The sequence below is a fragment of the Struthio camelus genome, chromosome 1 (genome assembly GCF_040807025.1).
Source record: "Struthio camelus isolate bStrCam1 chromosome 1, bStrCam1.hap1, whole genome shotgun sequence".
Classification (NCBI taxonomy): domain Eukaryota; kingdom Metazoa; phylum Chordata; class Aves; order Struthioniformes; family Struthionidae; genus Struthio; species Struthio camelus.
The window spans coordinates 43,471,951-43,478,976 of NC_090942.1; positions in this window are offsets into that span (position 1 = coordinate 43,471,951).

The window sequence follows — 7,026 nt, forward strand, 5'->3', positions numbered from 1 at the left end:
AAGAACAGCAAGTTGCTGCTCTTAAGTTATTCCCTTGGGCGCTAGGGGAGAAGAATGCCTTCTACACCGGCACTGCTGGGTAATTTGACTTTTCTGTAGTACATCTCAGATTAAATAAGGACCAGTTCCTCTTGCAAAACCTGTGGCCAGTGGTACCGAAGAAGCATAGCGGGCAGGAGGGCGAGAAAGTCATAATCCACCCCAAAGCTCCACCCTGAGACTGAATTTTGCTACCTGAAGTGTGACAGTGAGTTTCCAAAGCGAGAAGGTATTCAGAGCCAGGCATTTTCGCCGCGTCTTGGCATTATATATAATGTACGCTTCTCAGCAGGGCAGGGCAGTCGGTGCCAAGCTCCACGTTTCGGTGGCTAGACTGCTTCCTGCGAGCTTGTGCGGCAGCCGCTCCACGCGCCCTGCCGTGCTGCTCCCAGGTCTGCGGTGCTGACACCTGGTGTCATTAATGACCAACCCCCCCACCCAAAAAAAAAAAAAAAGAATTTTATTTTCTTTCCAGCAGTTTTGTTTTCAGAAGGAACTGGTCGTTTCTTATTCCGCGCTTGTACAAGAATCGAGTGTGGGGCAGCTGCAGCGGGGAACGAAACGAATGCAACGAGCAACTGGTGGAGAAGCACATGCTGAGGGAAGAAAGGTTTAGAGGGACCCGGGAATATCAGCCTGCAAATACCTGCCTGGAATATTTCACACTGTTCCAACATTTCTGCAAATAAAGAGCCAGTTCATTTTAGAAATAGTCCGTCTTTTCTTTCTCGCTCTTTCTTTCTTTCTTTCTCTCTTCTTTCTTTCTTTCTTTCTTCTTTTTTACTTAGCACACTGTAAGTGGAACCTGTGCTGCAGCTTACTCTAATCCTTGCTCTCTTAAAAATGTATCATCTTGTTCTGTTACACTTCTGCAGTTTATGGTGTGAGAGGCAATAACACAGCTGGCAGGATGTTACCGGCGTAGCCCATGTGATGTGTCATAGCCGCTTGTCCTGACAGCAATTTCTGATATACATCTGTGGCACTGGCTGTAAACAAAATGAATTCAAGACAGACACCTTGAATGACAGACAAGGTAAACACCATGGTTCAGCAGCTTATCAAATGATATGCAGTTATTTTGTAATTTTTTTTTTTAGTGAATTTTTGTCCAATCTCTCAAACTGTTTCACTGAAGAGTAGATTGATAGATTTGGGGGTGTTTTTTTTCTTTCTTTTTGCTTTTATTTTTTTTTTCCTGAAGGTTTATTTTTTAATTTGTAGAGGCCATTCAATTTCTTAGCAGTTGTCTGGAAAAATTGTCTTTTAAAAGTTGGATGGACTTTGAAAGTTGGCTGGACAAAATGCTAGACCGTAAATAGTTAGGAGACAGAAGATGAGACAAAAGATTCTTCCACAACCAATGAATTTCCATGAAACCTAAATGTAAACTGCTATTAAGAGAAATTAATGTTCACAGTGCTCTCTCTAACTACAAATTTGACTCTCATTTGGATATTTTGGGGCAGTGCCTGTGGATGCTACACACAAAAACGCAATATGCAAAAGTGAATATGAAAGGAATAGAAGATCACAGTCTGGTTTCACTGGTAAATATGATCAGAGTGCTCATTTTAGCTTAGAATTTAAGTGTCTTAATTTTTCAGAAATTACTTCTATCCCATGAGGAAAAAATACATTTTGACATATCAGGAACAAGCAAGAGTATTGCCATTTTGGGCAGCAGCACAGTGGGCATAGAAAACCTTAGAGGGGAGGCTGTTTTAACAACTAGTATAACCTTGCAAGCAAGCAAATATGAAAGGGAAAGTGTAATAAGCTCAGGAATGAAAACAATTTATGAACTAAAAGCCTTTTTATGAAAATGTTTGTACATGGAACCCATTACTCACGGACATGAATTCTGAAAAATCTCCTTTTCCTTGCTATTATAACCTTCTGGCAGGCTAACTCTTACCTTCGCGTTCAGTATTACAGCCTTCATCTCACACAGGGGAAGAGTCTGAGCCCGTTTAGACCCCAAAAAACTGCAGATAACTCCAGTGTTACCAATAGAATTACTCTGCATTTCCCCAGGGCAAAAAAGAAAAAAAAGTATTTTAGTCCTTATAGCTAAATGTTTTATTTTTGACTCATTCCATGTATAGACAAGGCAGCCAGGTGTCACAGCACTCTCTCAGGCACGTTGTCTTTACTCCCAAGAGCTGGGCCTGACCTGCGAAACCAGGATCCTGACCCACCAATCCTCCCTTGCTCCTACCTCCAGTAGCCTACCAGCCTCACCCCAGACTTGGTCTTGCCTCCTTTTTTCTGAGCTATCTTGAAGCGCACACTTCTACTGCAGCTTTGTTGTATGAAGCATCCCAAGCTCATTATACATTTCTCTGTGTCATTATATAGTTAAGATGCAGACCTACACCAAACAAACTAAGCTTTAGTTCATTTCGTGATCTCTTTCTTTCCAGAATTTGCTCTTGCCTCCATGTCTCTTTGCCTGGCAGTGTATGAAAACACAAGATATACCAGGTCTTCCTACAAACGTCTCAGAGGGCATCGCAGTGGCTCAGATGGTAAACATGGCCTCTAGCTTCATATTGATAAAGCAAAATAGGCCAATGATCCCTCAGTAGCTGCTTAAACTTCAAAAGCTGTTGACTCTTGGTAGCGGGTGCTTGTGATTATCCTGGATACAAAGGAAAGAGGACCTACGAGGGTGGCCAGAAGCAGAGAGGAACCTCAGGAACAAGTCATGCAAGCAGTAATTCGAGATGGCAATACTTGGCTAACGCAGACACATAGCTGTCCAGTATCAGTAGTGATCAAAGAATCTGGTGGGGGGGGGGGGGTTGTAATACCAGCCCCATGTTTACCAACAGGACAGAAACTCAGCAAGGTGAAGTGATCAGTCCAGAGTTACCCAGGAAGCTATTGGCATTACTGGGAAAAGCACCCTGGTCTCTGCATCCCCATCTGAAGCTCTCTCCAGTTCTTCCATAGCGCTGCAGTGGTTGGTGCCCTGAAGTCCTGGTGAGACACCCTGCAGGAGAGGAAGGAGCTTCACCCATGACAGGCTCTGTGTGCTCGGCTGAGGACGGGGTGAGGGCTGTTCCCGGCTGCATATTGTATCTCGTTTTTACAAACGCATTCGGAAAAACTAGTGCTTTGCCTGCTAAAGTGCTTTTCCTTTGATTCTGACCCAGATCTTTCCAAACCGCCTCAGCTGCAAAGCAAAGTGGAATGTAACAAACCCCAGCCAGCTCGCCCTGGCTTCCAGCGTGCTCTTCCTTCTGCACAGCCACTGAGGGGTAGCCGAGGCGGGCAGCCTCCAGCACAGGGGCTGCAGATTTCTCTTGTTGCACTGCTGGCAGCGCGTTTCTGCATATTTACAGTGGCAGATAGTGAAAGAGATTTTCCAAAAAGTGCTACATTCTTTAATATAGGAACTTGCACTTGTGCATTACTTTATTGTGAGCTTCCCTTGTGTAGGGTGTCCTCGCTAAAATCCAGTGATACATTCTGGTTCAAAGATTCACAGTGGGGCCCTGGTTGAAGACAAAGGTTCATATTCAAACTATTGTGCGTTGTAAGAATATGACTTCAGAAGCTCAACAAAATAAGCGGAGTGGAGGATGCTGGTGGCCTTACCCAAGGACTGACCTCCCCAGCAGTGTGTGAGGCAAGGACTCGCACAAGGAGAAGACTGCAGAGAGACACCAGGTGAAATCCTAGCCTGGCTAAAGTAGATGGGAGTTCTGATCAGCAGTTTTCCACTTCAGTTTGTGTAATTTCAGTGTGGAGGTGGAAGAAGCATTTCATTACCCTTTCAGACGTTGTAGCCAAACAGTTAGCAATGTCTAGTAATAAAAGCAGGACTTTGAGGACAGGACAAAAAGGTGCTGTTTCCAGTTCTGCTCCAGACTGGTTGCACAAGCCTGACAAAAACTTAGCATCCAGCCTCTCAGAGGCTGACCCAGAGAGGGAGAAACGCAGAGATGGAGCTTGGGAGAGGCAGCTGTGAAGAGTGAGACTGAGGCAAGAGGTTGGTCTGAGAAGAGACGATGGGCGGTGGGGTGATGGGTTTCTGCAAAGGTGAAGCAAGCACGTGGCTGTGTGTGGAGCTTAGCCAACCTACAGCTGGTCCAGGCAGACAGAAGGATGGGAGGGAAGGAGGGGAGGTGTAATTTCCTCCCCTAACCCAGCAAAAACTGTGCCCACTTTTAGCTGCAAAGCCCTGCCAAGTATGGAGAGCCCCTCCATGGCTGGTGACACATATATGGGCTTATGAAAAGGATTATTCTATTATTATTTTGCAACATTCCCAAGAGTAATATCAAAGGAAGGACCCCATGCTCCACTGCAGATACAAGGTCATGTGGTTCTTGAATAAACAGTGTGATTTTTTTTTCTCTCTCAATTACAAGAAGATGTGCAGTGAAAATCATTTGCATCTACTCCTAGGGTAAGACTGGAAGTGCTGAAGTAACCCCCCAATTTCTATAAAACCATAGTAAAATCATATTCCTCACCTGGTCACAACAACATTGAAGGGAAAGGAAGAGCATAGTTCTGCCCCCGCTGAACACCAGAGAATCAGGAGATGCTTGCTGAAGTAATGTTTTCTAGTGGTTGTTATACTCTCAGAATGGGGGGAAAATCCAAAGAAAAATATTAAAAGAGGCTGAATAGAAATGCAGCTATTTCCATTTCACTAACCGTGATGAATTTTGAAAAGATGTTTCATCTTCATAGCAAGACTAAATTACAGACAGGATGACAGATTGATTCTGGGCTGAGTACAAGGCTGCAAATCATTTAAATGGCTCTGCTAACATCAGACTGCAGGGTTGGTAACAGTTTAGAAATTTAGAAACATTTCCATCCAAACACCATTTATTGATTAGTTTACATAAAACCATAGTTTGATGAAATGCCTTTTCTCCATCGACGGTCTGCATGTGATTCGTTCATTGATGCTGAAATTTGCTTAAGCAAATAAAATCCTCCAGAGCTCACTCTCGTCTTGTGGCTGCTCTGCTTCCCTTTCCTGTGATCCGTCCAGCTGTGATTAGCGCTTCGCAGGCTCTCTGACCTGATCTCTTGGTCCCCTGCCTGGACCATGCAAGAATCTTCTGTTCCACCCTGGGAAATAAAGCTGTGCTGGGCCATATAATGAACACACAAGCCCATCTTAACACATCAGTCATAACACGTAACACGTTAAGTTACATGACAGAGGCCATCATATGAGGAGGTGGCTGGGGAAGGGGCCTTCTTGCCGAGCTCGTTTGCGCATGAGGCCCCACTGTACCATTATGGTCCCACAGCCAGCTGGGTCTGGCGCGTGAGGCGGTGGCTTGGGAAAAGAAACCCAAAGATAGCACATACTTCTAACTGCACAGGACTGGGAGTTGAGAGACAATTATTAGCATCCAAAATAGAGAGTTTGGTCTTCCTCACCCCAGCCTTAACCCTTCCTTTGGGAAAGGCCCTGTGGTCGTGTCTTTCTATCACTCCCACCAGCAGCTTGCTTCTCTCTGCCCTTCTTTCTGCTGTTTTTTTCTTACTCACATCAAGGCCTTGAAATTAGCTCATTTTGCTATTTATCCCAAAGCTCCCACAGCTGTAGCACCTGAACAATTCCTGATCTTCACAAAGACCTACCCACATAGCACTTTTGGGAGGTCAGAAACATCCCATGCCCCATAATGCCCCAAACCTCTGTGGGGACGCAGGAGGATGAATCCCAGGCAAGTGCCAAAGTAACACCGTAGGAAACCAGCCAGACCTTCTTCTGCAGGTCCTCATCTCTCCTACTGAAATATGAGGCAATTTTGAATTTCTTCTCTGTACTGAGATGACATGGTGATATTCCCCCAGAGAACATAGAAGGAAAGAAGATGCCTACCTCCCATCTCCAAAAAATGTAGCTAGAAAGAGGCCTGGTGTTCCTCCCTGCCCCCATAGGAGGGAGTCTTCCTCACCCATGCATGGGCAAAAGGAGCTGCAGGGGGTAGCAGGCTGTTTCTCAAAGAGCAGTGAAATCACAGCCCCTACTTTTATTTGGGTAAACGCCTACTTCCTTCATGTTTATCAAAAAGCTGAAGTAATTTGCTTTGTCATCCATCGGTCAGCTATTATATTCATAATGGAAATTTCAATACGGCACGGCAACATGCAGCGTGTATCTGAGAGCCTATTTTAATCATATCAGACAGAAGTTGATCAGTGGGCCCCAGACCTCCAGCTCAGCCATTGTTCACCTTCAGGTTTTTTTTTTCAAATGTGGGCAATTCCAGAAGAGTTCACAGGGACAAATAAAGAAGTTGAGGTAGCATAGAAATGCCCTGGTTTTGTAGTACCAGTTTAAGAAACACAGCCGGGTGATGAAGATGCTATTTTAGGAAATCAGCTCAGCACCGTTTTCAGGTTCATAGATATTCCAGATGAAAAAGACCTATTAGGTCATTTGTTCATCTTTCCTGCCAAGAGGGGATTACTGTAGCCATTGATATCTGAATCTGTGTCTGTTTTTCCAGATGCCTACTATGCAGCAGCATAAAGATAGCGGCTGTAGATTGCTCCTTATTTGCCGCTTCTGAAACAAACCAGTGCTAACGGTGTCTGGGGAGGTCGAGGAACCAGGGAGCAGCCCACGTGCAACTTTGGAAATGAACAGGGCAAGTCTGTGAGCCATAATTTTCAGTCCTCCTAATCAGGCTTATATATTCACAGAGAGAATGAGAAACGAGACCGAGCCAATGGGCGACGGCTTCATGCCTCATTACCTTCCTAGTGCCTGCAAAACAAATCCGTTTTTCTAATGGCGGGACTGGATATGTTAGGCTTAATTCTTGATTTTGTTAGTCAAGCTAAATACCTGGACCTTTTAATTCTGTCCCTGCAATTTGATGAGAAGGCAACTATCTGGCCTTGACATGCCTAAATATCATTGCCTCCGGAGTATTAGCAGTGCCCGTTTGATGAATCTTAAAATGCTTTTAGGAAGCACTCAGGTACAGCTCAGAT